Here is a 16788-nt window from a genome sequence, read left to right as displayed (position 1 = left end):
TATTAGTAATGGCTGGTTAAAGATTTCAACTGCTGAGGTTTACAAAGTCTAATAGAGATGACACACCACAGGAAAGACAGAAATATCTCCTCAGCAAAGACATAGCGGTTGCAGGGCTGTTCACAGTGTCTAAGACTGGAACCAGCTCTAACCGGTACCAGAAACCAATGCATGCATGACAGAAGGCCTCAACAGTTCTGAGAAGGGAGTACACAGTAAGCCCACCTTCCCTCTGAGCAGATCATGTCCAAGTTACAGGAGGAGAAGGGAAGGTGCTCGCCTAATAGGGAGAAGTGACAGGTGACATTGGCTTTGTTTGGAATCTGAAATCATTACTTTTTTCCTTAAAAATAATTACCATGAAATGAAGAAAAGGTATATGACAAATATTTTACTTAAATCGTAATAGGGTGAGAATGCTTTTTCAAAGTTATGCTCAAAGTTTACAATGTGGCCATTGGCTACCTACTGCAGTGGCTTCTAGTGGGCTGCTCTGCATTTTACAGTGCTGTGTTGTGGATTTCTTTCTCAATCCAGCCATGTATTTTGATGTATGAGACAGTCCATTTACTCTGAGCTAGATATTTTTTTTTCATTCAGAATGACAATTTGACCATTTAGAAATATCAATCTTCCTATTCTCTTATTGATTAGGAAATAGTAGTTTGCTTATTCAAAACTCAGTGGGCTTGAATTTGACGGTGGTGGATCAAATTTGTATTTAAATCATTGTTTACCATTTTTACTTGTAACTTGTGGAAGACTGTCCTACGTCACAGGGGATCTTGGAGTATCACATACTAAGAAGACATGAAACATGTGGAAGAGTTTTCTATTGCTAGAGAGCAATGAACAAGCTTAGAGTTTTCGGATGTCACAAATTTCCTAGCTTTGGTTAGTGTTGCAGGGTGGATGTCTGGAAATGGTGTAAGTACATTTCTGCTTATGGCGTCACTGGCTAAAATAAAAATGTTATCTATGATGACATGTTGATTGGTTTTAAACATTTTTTTTTTGAAAAAGCAATACTTGGTAGCAAAATGTGTTTCCTTTTTGTTGTAAGGTTCAGATTTGGGGGGTCAGAGAGACGCCTCAGAGGTTAAGAACGTTGGCTACTCTTGCAAATGACTTGGGTGTGCTTCCCAGAGGCCACATGGTCACTTTCAAGTGTCTGTAACTCCAGTCCCTTCTTCTGACCCTCAAAGGCCCCAGATGCACATGAGATGCATATACACAAATGCAGACAAACACTCATATACATAAAATAAAAATAAATCAATCTTTTTTAAAAAACCCAGACTCCAGATTCTTTCCTGTCTGTCCGCTGAGGGCTTCTCTCAGCTCCTGGTAGCTTTTCATATGTGCCATGTGCTTCCTCCCTCATTTTATGCCATCAATTCTTCACTGAGTCTGTGTAGTTCTTTATACTTCTCCCTTCACATCCACATCCAGCGGAAGGAAACCTGCCTTCAAAGTGCTTCTCTAATTAAATCCTATTAATACAAATAATGCCTTGATTTTAGGTTACGTTCTTATCATACAGTAAAAATAGGGCCGCAGTGATGCTCCAAAGACTCTAAAGGATAGGCTCAAAACAAAAAATAGAAGAAATACAGCAGAATGCAATAAATAAAGGAACACATATGTAACACAAGTGAACAACAAGAGCTATGTTTTAGTTGCATAGCTTTGTCTTGGAAGCATTATTTTATTAATCTCCACTAAATGCATGTTTTCTAAAAACAACAATGAAAATGACTCAACTCTTCTTCGGTGATGATGTCTTCAATTGTAGCAAAATGTCTGAAGTACAATTTGACTTTTCTTCTAATAATAGTTTCTTTTGAAACTAAGCCAATCTTTAGAGCAAGATACAATGCAACGGTTTAACTGTGAAATTAGGTGGGCTGTATAATTCAGAAGCTGGAGGATTAGAGGTTGATAGCTCCTTATTAGTATGTTGGAAATATTAAATAATAATAACATCAGTATAAAGTTCAGTGTGTCTAATATACTTCATAAAACTAATAAACCATTAAGCATCTACTTGAGGGCTCCTACCTCTTAACTTTTAATTTAAATCAATTTTATGTTTAATTAATGAATGCTCAAAATATTATGAAATGGAAAGGAGAAAGGCAACCTCATAAATCAATGTGTTCTAGATTGCCAGTTTAATTTCCATATTGATTTAGTGCCCAGTCTGGAAGTGTCTACTAAAAACACGAAACACAGAGTCATCCCTGAATAAAAGGTCTGAAGGATAAGACAAGCATCAAGCCAAGCAGCTTTTGAATGTTCTCCATAGAAAATTAAGCAGAACAATAAGTTGTATTTTAAATTTTGATTTATACCCTACTCTTATGCCATTATGTTATTGTATGTTTTCTTGTATTGTAGTTGACGTCATAAGAGAGTGAGTGAAACTAGCCTCCTGAAAAAAATGTAACTCATATGAGTTTCAAATATTTATGTGTGAAGGAATCTAATAAGCTTTTAATTACAAAATAGAAACTTCACTAGTGATTAGATTCAAGAATTGCCATTATTATAATAATGAATTTCGCTTTTATTGGTAGCCTGATTGATTTTTAATTTATGTTATACCAAAGTATTTTTTGTGAACCCTATTTAAATTTTTTTAGAATTAATAAAAGCTGTAAAATATTTTGAATATTTATAAATGTTTTGAACTGGGTCGCTATGTACATGATTGTCATCATTATTAGAACATAACAAAGATTAACTGAAGACTTACTGTGCCTGGAAAATGGGGATATGTTGCATGCATCATTCCCATTGTAACTTAGCCAAGGATACCAGCTATTACATAGCAGAACCAAGTGTGAAGTTAAATCATTTTAATTTCTGATTATCTCCTCTTTATTTTGTGTGTGTGTGTGTGTGTGTGTGTGCTATCCCTTTCTAAAAAGGGTTGTGTGTGTGCATGTGTGCTCTATGGTATATGCATGTGACTATGTAAGCTGGAAGCTCCCTTTTAGGTTAAGCTAGCACATGAGTGTTGGAAATTGCTCAGTCTTTGATATCCAAATGCTATGAGTACAGAGGCATGCCTGCATTTATATACAGGTATTGGGGATTCAAACTCATGACCTCATGCTTGTAGACTTACCCCTTAAGTCACACAAATTTTGAAAATCATTATATGCGTGCTGCTGATCTGGTCATTAAAAAATTCTGTTAAAAATAGATGCTAGTTTAATTTTTATTTTCCAGATGAATACACTTAATTATACAAGTCAAATGACCTGATTAAATCTGTTGAGTTGTAAAATGGAAGACCTTGTTATTATCTCGCTCCTTCCTTTGGCCATCTTCATTGTTATAGCCATGTTTTCTTCAGTCTGTGATGGTTCCAGGAGGATGGCTATGGCATTCAACATATGCAATCTGATAAGCCCTTTTCTCTTTGCTTCTGCCCTACTGTACCTACCACCTATAAGATACGCCTTCTAACTGTCAGCTCATTTGTCTCCAACCCTGTTAAAGTAGCAATACTTGTCAATATTGGCACATTACTGAATTATTATCTAAACACCACTAAAAATAGCACAATGTGGAAAAAAATACAAAATTGTTTCCATGAACACCAAGTTAAATCTTTTGTGGAAAAAAAAAAACACTTCTGTTATGGGTAAGTAAAACAAACATGCAAACCTAAAATTATAAAAACTGTTCATGCTCAAGTTGTATATAGACTGTCAGCTACATCAAAGACTCACAACAGGACATAAAATTAAAGAAGCACTCGGAGCAGATTTTTCTCAGAGAGGCATTGGTGCTATACTAGAGAAAGAGAAATTAAAGCACACATGATACTTTATGTGCCATTATAATGATTTTCTTCTTCAATCAACTTTTCTAATTCATAAGCTGACCATAGTCCTCATTGTGTCAAATAAGACTGTTATGTACAAGGCTATAAAAGACTAGAGGCAATTATCGGACCTGTTGCTTTGTGTTGAAATTAGATATGTTAAATTTGAAGTAAACAACAAGAACATCAAAATATTAAAATTGAAATATTTTTTAAAAACTGAGGTGAAATTTTTTTCTTTTTTTTTTTATTAATTTATTCTTGTTACATCTCAATGTTTATCCCATCCCTTGTATCCTCCCATTCCTCCCCCCCCCCATTTTCCCATTATTCCCCTCCCCTATGGCTGTTCCTGAGGGGGATTACCTCCCCCTGTATATGCTCATAGGGTATCAAGTCTCTTCTTGGTAACCTGCTGTCCTTCCTCTGAGTGCCACCAGGTCTCCCCCTCCAGGGGACATGGTCAAATGTGAGGCACCAGAGTATGTGAGAAAGTCGTATCACACTCTCCACTCAACTGTGGAGAATATTCTGACCATTGGCTAGATTTGGGAAGGGGTTTAAAGTTTACCTCCTGTATTGTCCTTGGCTGGTGCCTTAGTTTGAGCGGGACCCCTGGGCCGAAATCTGCCTATCATAATGTTCTACTTGTAGATTTCTAGAACCCTCTGTATCCTTTTATTTTGCTATTCTCCCATGCGTCTCTCATTTTGAGTCCCAATAGGATGCCTTCCCCTCTGTCCCAGTTTCCTGGTAAGTGAAGGCTTTCGTGGGACATGCCCCTTGGGCTAGTATGCAGATATAAGTGAGTTTATACCATTTGATTCTTTCTGCTTCTGGGTTAACTCACTTATTATGATCATTTTTTAATTATATATTACAAATTAGATAGTTCATCTGCTATCACCAGTGAGCTCCAGCCAGCACCATATTCTTGTACTTTCGTAAGTGTCTGTACTCCTCAAGATTGGATAGATAGAAGACCTGGGCATTTGGCTTCTGTTCCTTTTCTCACTGCTCCATTTTTTTTTTTTTTTTTTTTTTTTTTTTTTTTTTTTTTTTTTTTGCTTCTCCACATCCTGCCCCCTGCCTAGGTTTATGGGAGGGATCATTGATTAACAATGTTCAACAAACAGTATCATGTTCTTCCTTATGCTGTCATATTTTTGCCCACCATATGTTACATTTATTCAGCCAATACACATCACATAGTGACTGTTCTCCCAATCCCCGCTAGGTGAGGTTTTCAGACACCATGTTAGCCCTGATGAAGCACCGAGTCATTCCCTCACAGAGCCTTACTTCTGTCTACTCATTCCCATCTACCCTGCCATTTTTAAATCACCTAGCCATTGACATTGAGTAATGCTAACTATGAGCTGGTATATGTTCCATAACTCTTTCTTCTGAACTGGGATGTTTTCTCCTGCCTTGAGTGGAAGGAAGCCTTTTAAGAGTCAAGAAGCAAATAAACTTTACAAGGTTCAGGGTATAAACAACTCACAAGTCTCAGGAAGTTCTTGACACAGTTTGCACAGTGTCCCTCCCCAAGATTATATACACACTATCAATTGCTAGGGAAGAGAAATTCTTGTATGAATCAAGATGTCTGGAAGTCATGGAAGAAGCTCCAGGGATACAGCCTTCATAGATTATCTCTGACTTTTGTATAGGATTTTTCAGTGAAACGCCTGCATTAATGTTCCTGTAAATTACCCCCTAGCTGAATTCCTGTTGCTAATCCCGGTAAACTCACTGATTCACTGATATACACTTTGTGGAATGCCTTCTCTGTTCTGTCATTGGTACTATGTTGGGAGTGAGCAGACATCTGTTCAGTTCTCCATGGGGAAAGTAGCACAGAGCAAATGGCACTGAATGAGTACTGAAAGAAGGAAAGGACTCATGTCTCAGGGAAGAGGGGCTATATAACCCCTTCAGTGGGTGCTGATACACAGAACTGAAGCTGATCCCTGTGGGAATAGGGCATCACAAGGGAATGCAATCTAACTGCATTTTTCCATGTGGTATGTCTTGCTGTAGAAGTGGGTGCAAGTTCCTTGACATAGGTGAAGGGGTATACAACTGAGATTGAACTATCTGAGAAGGTAATCTACTTGGGGCCATCGTTAGGGTAGCCATCTTCCAAATGGTGACATGGAGTACCATGTATTCTTAATGAGTGGGGTTCATCGTATGAATATGGGTACACCATAAAAATTGGCCCAAAGACTAGAAAACAAAGTTTCTGAAAGTGAGATGTACATGAAAAACTGTCAACAAGCCATATGCTATATGTGGTATGGCCACAGAAGTATATAATAAGGTGTGTAACCAAGGATAAAAAGACTGTCCAGAGGAAAATCCTCACGTAATGGAAAGATGGCATCAGTAAAGAGATGTACAGATATTGTCCTGCACATTAGCTTATGGTTTGGTCTCTTTTAGGATCCAAAAAGTTGGAACCCATAGGAAGAACTGGATAATGAAAAGGAAGAAATCAAGGTACAAGTGATAGAAGATGGCCATCAGGTCGACGATTAATAGAGAGAAATGGAAAGTTCACATTTGAGAATACTGAAAAGAGCCTTAATGAAAACCCAGTAGAGAAATCTATAAATCTCAAGAACTATAAAACATATAAACTTCTTGAATGTGGAATGTCTTTTAAACAAGTAGTAAGACCGCCTCTATCAGCTTCGTTTTCTGACTCTGTGGGACATGGGTGTGGTTGAGCCAACATGAGTTCAGGGGAAGCAGAAAAAACTGACCAATACTCATCACTTGCTGAGATAAAGACTACATAACCTGATGTAATATGAGGAAAAACAGTTCCTGCCAGACTGGGTTTATATCAGACATTAAAGACACTTTGTTACTGCAAGCGGAGTCCCCATAAATAATGTGGACTAGGAAATGATAGGTGAAGGTCAATCATTCCTCAGAAAACTGTATGAAAAAATGACAATGTTCTTGGCGCCCTGTTAACTGAGTTTGGTCCAACCATGTTTACAAGGTTAAGAAAGATTGTGAGTAAGAAGAGACCTGGTATGGGGCTTTAATCTAAAGCAAGCAAGAGGGGATGAAAGGAAACCATATAAACCAAGGAGTTTGTACAGCAAATATGACAAGATATGTGTCATAGTGGAATCCTAAGAAAAATTATCAGAAAGCCAAATACTATGCTACCATATTTTTTGAGGGCTTTAAAGCTCCACAATCCTCTAAAAGGGAAAATAAATGATGAAACAATAAATGTGAAGATTAATCTTGACCTGAGGTGAGCAATCATCTTCTCAGAGTATTTAATGTACCTTTCTTTAATGCAAGAAAGTATACTCAGGTTAAAGATTGTTCACCCAATCCAGGGCTTGTTAAGCAGCAAAATATGGCTAATGAAGAAACCAGCATCACAGTGTTAGACCAGTCCTGACAGAAGCAGGGAGTATGAATCTCATATTCATTGGGCTTAAACCAGGCCATTAACACAGGGCTTGTCCTACAGAGAGTGTTGGGTACGGAGAGTTGCACAGTGGTCCTGAGGTTGGAAAAGTCAGATGGCTCATGGAAAATGTTGAGTATGAAGATCTGTGGTGTGCTGCTACATTCAAGATTGTCCTATTGACCAAACAAATGTCAGATGCAACAATGTCTTTTCCTGCTATTTTAGACATTGCTAACATTCCTTTTTCCTATCTCTTTAGCTTTCCAAGTCCACCTATTACTTCATCAGAATGGATAATGAGTATTCAGAGACCTTGCCCATCCTCTCTAAAATATTTTATTCATCCTGCAATGTCTTACAGATATCTAAAAGCACCTGGAATAATGGAAGCTAATGTTTTTAAAGGAAGAGATCTTGCATAAAAGCCATTTCTGTGGCATAGTGGCTCAAGGCTTAGTCATGGATGGTTTTTCTTTTTACTTTTTTTTCTTTTATTGAAAATAAATTCTTTTCTCATACAATATATCCTGATTACGTTTCCCTCCCTCTAGTCCTTCAAGTTCCTTCACATTTCTCCTCTCATCTGGATCTACTCCCATTATGTCTCTCGTTAGGGGAAAAAACAGGCTTCTAAGAGATAACAACCACCATGACAAAACAAAATATAATAAGATGAAACAAAACAATACTGCTGAAGCTGGACACAATAACTCAACATGAGGAAAAGAGTTCCAAGAGCAGACATGAGAGTCAGAGACACTCTCCTTCTCATGCTCAGGAATCCCATAAAACTCTAAGCTAATATATTCACAGAGGACCTGGTATATACCTGTGTCATCCCTGTGCTTTCTGCTTCAGTCTTTTTGAATTCATATGCATCTTGCTTAGTTGATTGAGAGGGCCTTGCTCTCCCAGTGTCCACCATCCCCTCTAGCTCTTACAATCTTTCTGCTTCCTGTACCATGAGATTCCCTGATCTCTGATGGGAAGGGTTTGATGGAGACATCCCATGTAGAGCTGTGTTCTAAGGTCTCTGTGTGTGTGTGTGTAATGTCTGGCTGTGGGTCTCTGTATTTGTTTGCATCTGCTGCTGGAGGAAGCCTCTCTAATGATGACTGACTAAGGCACTGATCTATGTGTATAACCGAATATTATTAGGAGTCATTTTATTGAGTTTTTCAAAGAAAAATGAATTTTTAAAACATCTCAGAGGAAATCTTGTTTACATGTATCTATGTGTTGTGGGCTTAAATATCTGGACACTGCTATGTTTGAAACATAAATGTGAAACAAATAATTGTTTTGACATTGTGAGTTATGCTTCAGAATTTGGTTTAAAAGTATGTTTTAATCATTGCCACTAGTGCTGTATTTTTATTGTTTTATACTATGCTGAGGTTCTATGTTCTGGGGAAAGTCCAGAGCCTGAACTCATGTGTAACCAGTGCTAGTTAAGGCTTACACTCCTATAGAGTTTCCTACATAATACTTATGGTTCTGGTCTAGATTCTCCTTTATAATAGATAGAAAGACATTGGCTCCACAGTGTTGAAAGAGGTATAAATAAACTAATTCATGTGACATGTCAAATACAAATTATGATAAGAGGACTACTCAACAGTTTAAGAGTAATGAGGCTAAATTTTGTATTTGTGAATGAATGGATGACATGTGGCATGAGTGTATTTACTCATGCATATCTCTTCTGTGGTAATTATGGGTAATTTCTTTCTTCTTAAAACAGTTTCCTCAAGACCTATACTGATGACTACAGAATATTAACTCTATAAAGGGTTTTTGATTTGCTTAATGAAAAGCTAGGAGCAAGATTAATGTCACATTGAGTATTAGTCATAGATAATAGGTTTATCACTATGCTGGGAATTACATAATTAAACTAAAAGTAGATATGTAATGATTTATCCTAGTCAGGGTCTAATAGTGTTTAGCTCTTTGTGACCATGTAAATAGAGAGGGTATTTATGTTGTTGGCTTTATATGTAGATGTTTAACTGAAAATATAACTTTGAAGTCATGAACACATTAGGAGCAAGCAGGACATTCGGACATTCAAATTTAATCCATCCCTAAGAGCACCAGCTGTCAGATGTACAGTGCAAAGGACCCACATCACACATGAGACCCAATTATTGTACTATGGAGAATTGGGACCATCAACTCTTAGGGTCAAGTTCAATTAAACCACACATTGGAAGATATGACTGACTTTGTCAAGGAGAGGCAAGATGAAACACAGTCAAATTATCTATCAGCAAATGTACACACCTATACACTTGTATATGTGTCCTGTTTGAAAATCGTGAATGATACAAATAAAATTTGTTTCTGGAAGCTTCCTTTGGTTATCATATCTTTCAGGGTTTTATTTACATATGAAAGTGTGGTGATTTCTTAGTCTTATGGTACCTACTTCTTAAGATGATAAGTTTTTTTTTTAAAAATCATCACTTTTACTGTTCATCAGCCCCATACATTTATTCAATATATTTTATGCATTTTCATATCCCATTTCCCTTTCACATCTCTCTCCCTCTGGAACTCATCTTCCTAGAAACTCCTTCTTAAACTTTCATATCTTTTCCATTGTGTGTGATCCACGGGGCCCATCACCATTACATCCTCAGTGGTCAGTGTCATTAATTATTCTTGGATTTTAGGATCCTCTCTTTCCTTTACTCCTACATTCAAATACATAGTAGGTCCTTTTCTATTCTTTTAGAATTTAATATATGTGTAAAATCAAATATGATCATATGAACTCCCATTTCTACCTCCACTTCCCTATCTTTCCCCCAATAGTCCCCAACCCAACTTCACACCAACTCTTTTTTTAAAAACATAACCCATTAAATCCAACTAGTTTTACCTCTGCCTCTGAGTAGTTTCTTTGTATAGTTTTGAGGTCAATTATATGGCAAGGTAGTTCCAGCACTTGGCCTACAATCTGTTACCTGGAAGTCACTCAGTATGTACAGACTGAAGATTTCTTCTTTTCACTGTCTGGCACTGCCATAGTCCCATCACAGTTTGTTTACATCAATGCAGTCACTTAAAGACTTCCTCTGTCCACATTTTAGTTTGAGCGGATTTATCTTTCACATTGAAGCCAGAATAGTCTTCTTAAATGGTATTTTGATTATGTCATATGTTGATCAAAATCATTTTATAAATTCTACTATTTATAAAAAATTTTCTATCTTCATAAAAGAACATATAAGGCTCTTCATGATTAAAACCCTGTCCAGTTTTATTTTTGTTTATCACTTTCTTTTTCCTTTATATTTTATGCCAGTTTTCACCACACCCAGAATCCTGGGGTTTAACTGTTCTGGAAAAAAAATAGTTTCCAGTGTTTCCCCTGTCCATATTGACTTATCATGACAATCCTGGACTCCACAGCTCTTACCGCGCAGCCTGGACATCCTTTGCTCCATTTCCCAAGAGTTACCTTGAATTTCACTTCTCTGAAGGGCATTTTATTCCTCATTATCCAGGATGTTATATATCCTCTCTATATTTTGATCAATGTTCCATCAGAATGTCTGTTGTCCTCCTTTTCTGCTTTCGCTACTTTTTGCTTGCTAATACTTAAATTTCCGTTTCTTCATCTTATGCTTCCCTTACTATATTGTAAGTCATATGATCAGTTGAAAGTCATATAACACAGTTAAAGATACTCTGCATGCTACCAAAGGGGAAAAGTAGTCATTAATATCACCCAACTACTAACCTTGCAACATTCAACAGTGGCATGGCTGTAATATATACTTGCGTAATAGTGGCATAAATGTTATGGAAGTAACCAACTACTTTCTGATTAGATTTAAGGCCCACTCCATGAAACAGCACTTATACCTGACACTGCTACAGTGCCCAAGAACCTGAGAATAGATAGGTCAGAACTTGAGGGAAAAACTTAATGCTATTATCCTGCTAAAGGAACACAGGAATCAAATGACTCCTAAGGGCATATTGTTGCGCCCATCGACCAGCGCATTGTTCCGTCCTCATCAGAGAAGCTTCTTCTTGCAGTAGATGAGAATTAAGATAAAGACCCACAACTGAAAACAATGCAGAAAGTGAAAGACTTTACAACATTCGGTTCTAAATACGATGTCTTTATCACCCTCACCCATGCTCAGGGACTCTATGTGGAAGAGGATGTAGAAAAAGTATAAGAGCCAGATGTGGTGGATGATTCTGAGGCACCAATGTCTTCTAGATACAACAGCACTGATGTTGACAGCATGCATAAGACTTGCTTAAATTCAAGCCACACAAGATCCCAGCACAGAAAGGGGAAAATGGGCACAAAATGCAACCTCTAACTAAGAAGCTATTTGCAACTGATACTAGGAAAGAAAAATTAAGGTTATTTTTTTCCCATGGAGGGTGCTGAGTGTACCAGCTACATTCCAGGTCAGGCTCTATGCTCAGGAATAATTGGTCAACACAAAATGGACCCCATAATTTTTGGGTGCATTTTGATTGTTTTGTTTTGTTATCATTTTAGCTGTTTTGTTTTTTATTTGTTTGGATTTTTTTTTGAAAGAGAAAAAAACATGATGTTAGATTGGTAAGGCAGTGGAGACTATTGAGGAGGAGTCGAGCAAAGAGAAAGAATACTGGTAAAATATATGAATATCTTAAAGTAAAAAAAGACTCAGTTGAATTTAATTTTGCATCCATGGTGTGCGTAATACACTAAGTACACAGGATTCATCTAATTGTGTTACCCAAAGTTTATTGTTAATTTCTAGGTTATGACTTTTTTGCTGGAATTTAAGATTACAATCATATATCATGTGTAATACCATTTAAAACTCCCCAGACATAGTACTATTTTTGTATATAATAGTTGCTGATTACTGTTAATCTCTGATGATATTAAAGTTAATTCTGTTTTTATATAATCCCCTGAAGGACTAAGCAGATGTCTCAGTCAGTGATGTACTGGTTATGCAAGGATGAATACCTAAGTTCAATCAGGTGAATCATGTTGTTTGTTTGTTTGTTTTTAAATCCAGGTGTTGTGGCACATGCTTTTATTTTTCAGTGCTGAGAGGCATGTCCCTGGAGTTCACTGACAGTTATTTTATCTGAACCAGTGAATCTAAGGCCAGTGAGAAGTGCCCTGTCTCAAGAAATAGGATATATGGAGTCCTGAGGAATGACACCCATAGGTTGACCTCTTGCACACATGAGCACAAGCACACACACACAAATCATCATCATCATTTACTTAAATACCATGACCATTTTCTCAAGAGGTACAGCTACATTGCTTGTGCATTTCAGGGACCTAATGAAGTTTCTGGCGTAACACGAAGAACTTAGCATCACACTGCTGTACAGCAGAAAAGCTGCTAAGGTCATGCCAGCTAACCAGACAGCACGGGGCCACTCTATGCTAGAGTGAGTGGGTATCGTACATAGGCTTGAAATTCATTGTCAGGCGTTATTAACTTTGTTTGGTTTTATTGACAAGGTTCATACTTTTTGTCAACATTCTAACATAAACAATGGCTAAAGAATAAACTCCAAAATGTTTTAGTGGGTTAAATAGATCTGGAAATCCTTTGCAATTTCTTTCAATAACAAGGAGGAGAATATACATTTATCTTCCCACCCTTAAATCTCAACTCTCTGTGTTTATGAAGTGCTTTGGTCAATCAAATAAGAAAGAGACGATACTGTGAATGTATAAGCCCAAGAGCTGGGCTCCATGCCTTCTTAGCTCACTACCTGGAATCTTAGCATGACAGGTCAGAGAAAGGCAGAGGATGGAGGGAGCGGGGGGAGGGAAGGGGGGAGGGCAAGGAAGGGAAATATATGAGAAAAAGGAGAGAGAGAGAACCCAACTTGAGCTGTTGTTATCCGTCTCATGGAGAAGTCCAAGGAAGACCAGTGGCATCTGTTTGCCTGTCCTCAGAAGAGTGAACGATAGCAAAGCACACTTGCTTTAAGCCACTGAATGCTAAACTAGTCTACTATCCAGTAAAAGCATAAAAGCAAATGGCAACTTCTGGGTTCCATATTATATTTCATGTATGCACACACAAGCACACACACGTGTGCATGCGCGCGCGCGCACACACACACACACACACACACACACACACACACAGAGAGAGAGAGAGAGAGAGAGAGAGAGAGAGAGAGAGAGAGAGAGAGAGAGAGAGAGAATGCCTTTTCCTTTTTGTGGTCCCAGCACTCCTGAACAGAGGAAAATAATTTGATTGGAAGAATTAAAGCATTTCTAGTTCATTATGACAAGTGACAGAAATAGAAAGCACTTGGTAAGCACATAGCCACACTGATTCTGTGGGTCTTCAGTTCCTGGCAAAGGTAAAATACACTGGTGATGGAAGCAATGTGAGAATTACCCATGTGTTTCAATTTTCTAAGAATTAAAACTCTAGAAACTCATAGGGAGGGTGGGAATGGGAAGATATAAGCAAGAGGTTAACAATTGGGATGTAAGATGAATAAATTATAATTGATTAATTAATTAATTAATTAAAAATAAAATAATTCAGTGAGTAAAAAAAATGTTTAAAATCTACCAAGATTTTAACTTTCCAAACAGAAATTCTGAGAATAGAATCTCAGCATGACATGTCAGAAAGACAGAGGCAGGAGGGATGGAGACAGGGAATGAGGAGGAAGGGAAAGCAGATAGGAAAAGAGGAGGGAGGGAGGAAGAAAGGGAGGGGATGGATATATATATATGGAGAGAGAGAGAGAGAGAACAAAAGGGGCAGAAATATAAGACAACCATTTAATTTTTCCCCTGGGACCATAAGTCTACTTTTAGTGTTCTGAGCCTAGAACCTTCAGAGAGAAATTCTGAGAAACAACAACTTATTAACATTAAATAACTGCCCCTCAGCTTCTCCGTGTCAGCTCTTTCCTTGAACCAGAATTGTGGTTCATACCGATATTATACCAAAAACAAAAGCAAAAATTCTGAGAAAATGTTAAAGCTGAACAAAGTCACAACTAGATTTACAAAAATCCCTCAGAAAGTTCTGCCTGCCACGTTTTCTCCTTAGGCTATAGAACATATGCATAATAAAGTTTAAAGTTTTCCAAGGGCACTATCTTAAGCATTTTCCTTCTGTACTTACATTGGATTGGATCAACGAAAAAGATATTTATAAAATACAAGAAGCACGGAGGTTTTGTAAATGTTTGTGAATTTCAGTGCGTTTGAAGGTGGCATGTGGCCATAGCTCAAAAATTTGCAAAGTGTTGACACATTTTTAACTTCATATTTTTGTCATGGAAAACACGTCCTCAAATTAGTAAGAAAAAACAGAGCTCCAGGACCCAATGGTTTGTATGAGTCTAAAATTTATTAATCAGATTAAATTGTTGGTACAAAGATACTTTCTTCTACACTCACAAGAAGACATTTGCATTATTATAATCAGTATTTATAGCTTTCATACTGTTGCAATGATTTATACACAAGTCAGTGTCCCTGTTCCATATAAAATGGAACCAGGAGGTGTAGGATATCTCTACAGACACTTTGCACAGGGCCAGCAAGACAGCTAGCTCAGCATTGAAAAGCACTTGCCATGGAAGAGTCTGACATGAGTTCAATCTGACAGCACCATGGGTGGAAAGAGAGATCCAACTCCAGCAAATTGTCCTCTTCCCATAACACATGTGAAATGACCCATGTATGCATTTAGTACTCTCTCTCTCTCTCTCTCTCTCTCTCTCTCTCTCTCTCTCTCTCTCTCTCTCTCTCTCTCACACACACACACACACACGCTGCCCACATAGAAATAAAATGTACTATTTTTTTTAACTACTAAAGTAAATACAAAGGCAAGCAAATTAATTTGTCTGAAGTTACATGGGTAATGCAACCAATATGATTATTGGATTTAAGCCTGTTTTATAGTGTGTGCTCTTAAAAAAATCTATCTTCTCTTGTTATAATGAGGGATAAGACAATAATTTAATTTTTTCTGAGAGTTTAAGTCCACTTCTAATATTTCAATAGCCCAATGTCTGGTAGTTGAAATGGACTGATTATGGGATGCATGCGTGCAAAAGGACTGTGCATACTGTACTGATAGTAGTCATAGTGAATGGACAGTGAGTTTGACACAGGCCCTTTTCTGAGCGTGTGCTGTCAAAACGATATACAGATGTCACAATACCGTTATGTGCATGGTGATATTAAGTCAGATTTCAAGGGCACCAAGAGGCCAAATGAAATAGCTAAAGATGTGTTTATTGATCACTAATCAACTATTGTCAAGACATTCAAACTTCAACTTCCCACTTTTGTGACTGAATTGGTCTGTCTCTTTAAAAATGTGTCTTAAAAACAGATTCTTCTTAAGAAATAATAAAAAAAATAGACAACTACAAGGAGTTATGCATCTGATGACTCTACATTTGATTTTTCCTAATTAAAAAATCATTCAAATTAAAAAATATGATTTAAAAAAACTTTTGCTTAATTATCACCATTCCTTATTTGATGAATGAAATTACACATGAAATTTCATTTACTAGACATGTTTAGAATCTTCAATCTAGGGTGATTTTAAAACAGTGGGCTATTTTACTCCTCAGAAATACATAAATATATTTTCAATTTTTATACAATACATTTTAATCACATTCTTCCCCTCTCCTAGGGCCTCCCTGAATGTGCCCACCTCCTTACCCACCCAAATTCATGTGTTTTCTCTCTAGAAAAAAAAAAACATGAAATATCTTAAAATATCTTTTAATAGGCTAATGAATCCTTTTAAATGTGCCAATAATCCCTTTAATCTTTTTTATTAAACATTTTTACATATACATTTATAGTATTACACATATATACAATAAACTACCTATAGCAAGAAAAACCATGACACAATCAGGAATTATATAAATGTTACCTTCTTATTGTTTTGGCTATTTGTATTTGACAACCTTGAAGAAAACATCTTTCCTATCTTAGTGCATCTAAAATTCTGAATGTAAATTAGTATCTATCATATCTTGTCTTTATCAACTTAAAACATCTATCTAGACCTAAAAACATCTTAATCCCTAAACAACTAAGTGTAATTGTAAAACCAAAATATCTGGTCTTCAACCCCATCAGAGACTTAAGGAATAAAATTGATTACCTGAGTATTCCTGGAGTGCAGGTTAGTAGCTTTCCAAATGAGAAGATGGCATAGACAGTTTGCTACCTGAATAGTCACCCAAAACTCTCTCAAACATTGGAGCATCTTCTTTAGCCTTCTGGCCAAATATATCTGACAGACATATTTGTGAGGCAGAAACTCTTGAGGACTTGCTTACCTTGTCTTGTCAGAGTTTGGCCATCGACTCTGCTTTAATTCTTATCCATACTTCACCTACTTTATTCATTGACGTGTGCTAGTCAGAAATTTAACACACTATGGATGCATGTCAGCAATGGTGACATTGTAGCAACAACACAAACAACCATTCCTAT

Source organism: Acomys russatus, chromosome 18 (assembly GCF_903995435.1).
Source record: "Acomys russatus chromosome 18, mAcoRus1.1, whole genome shotgun sequence".
Lineage (NCBI taxonomy): Eukaryota > Metazoa > Chordata > Mammalia > Rodentia > Muridae > Acomys > Acomys russatus.
This window is presented reverse-complemented; position numbering follows the sequence as displayed.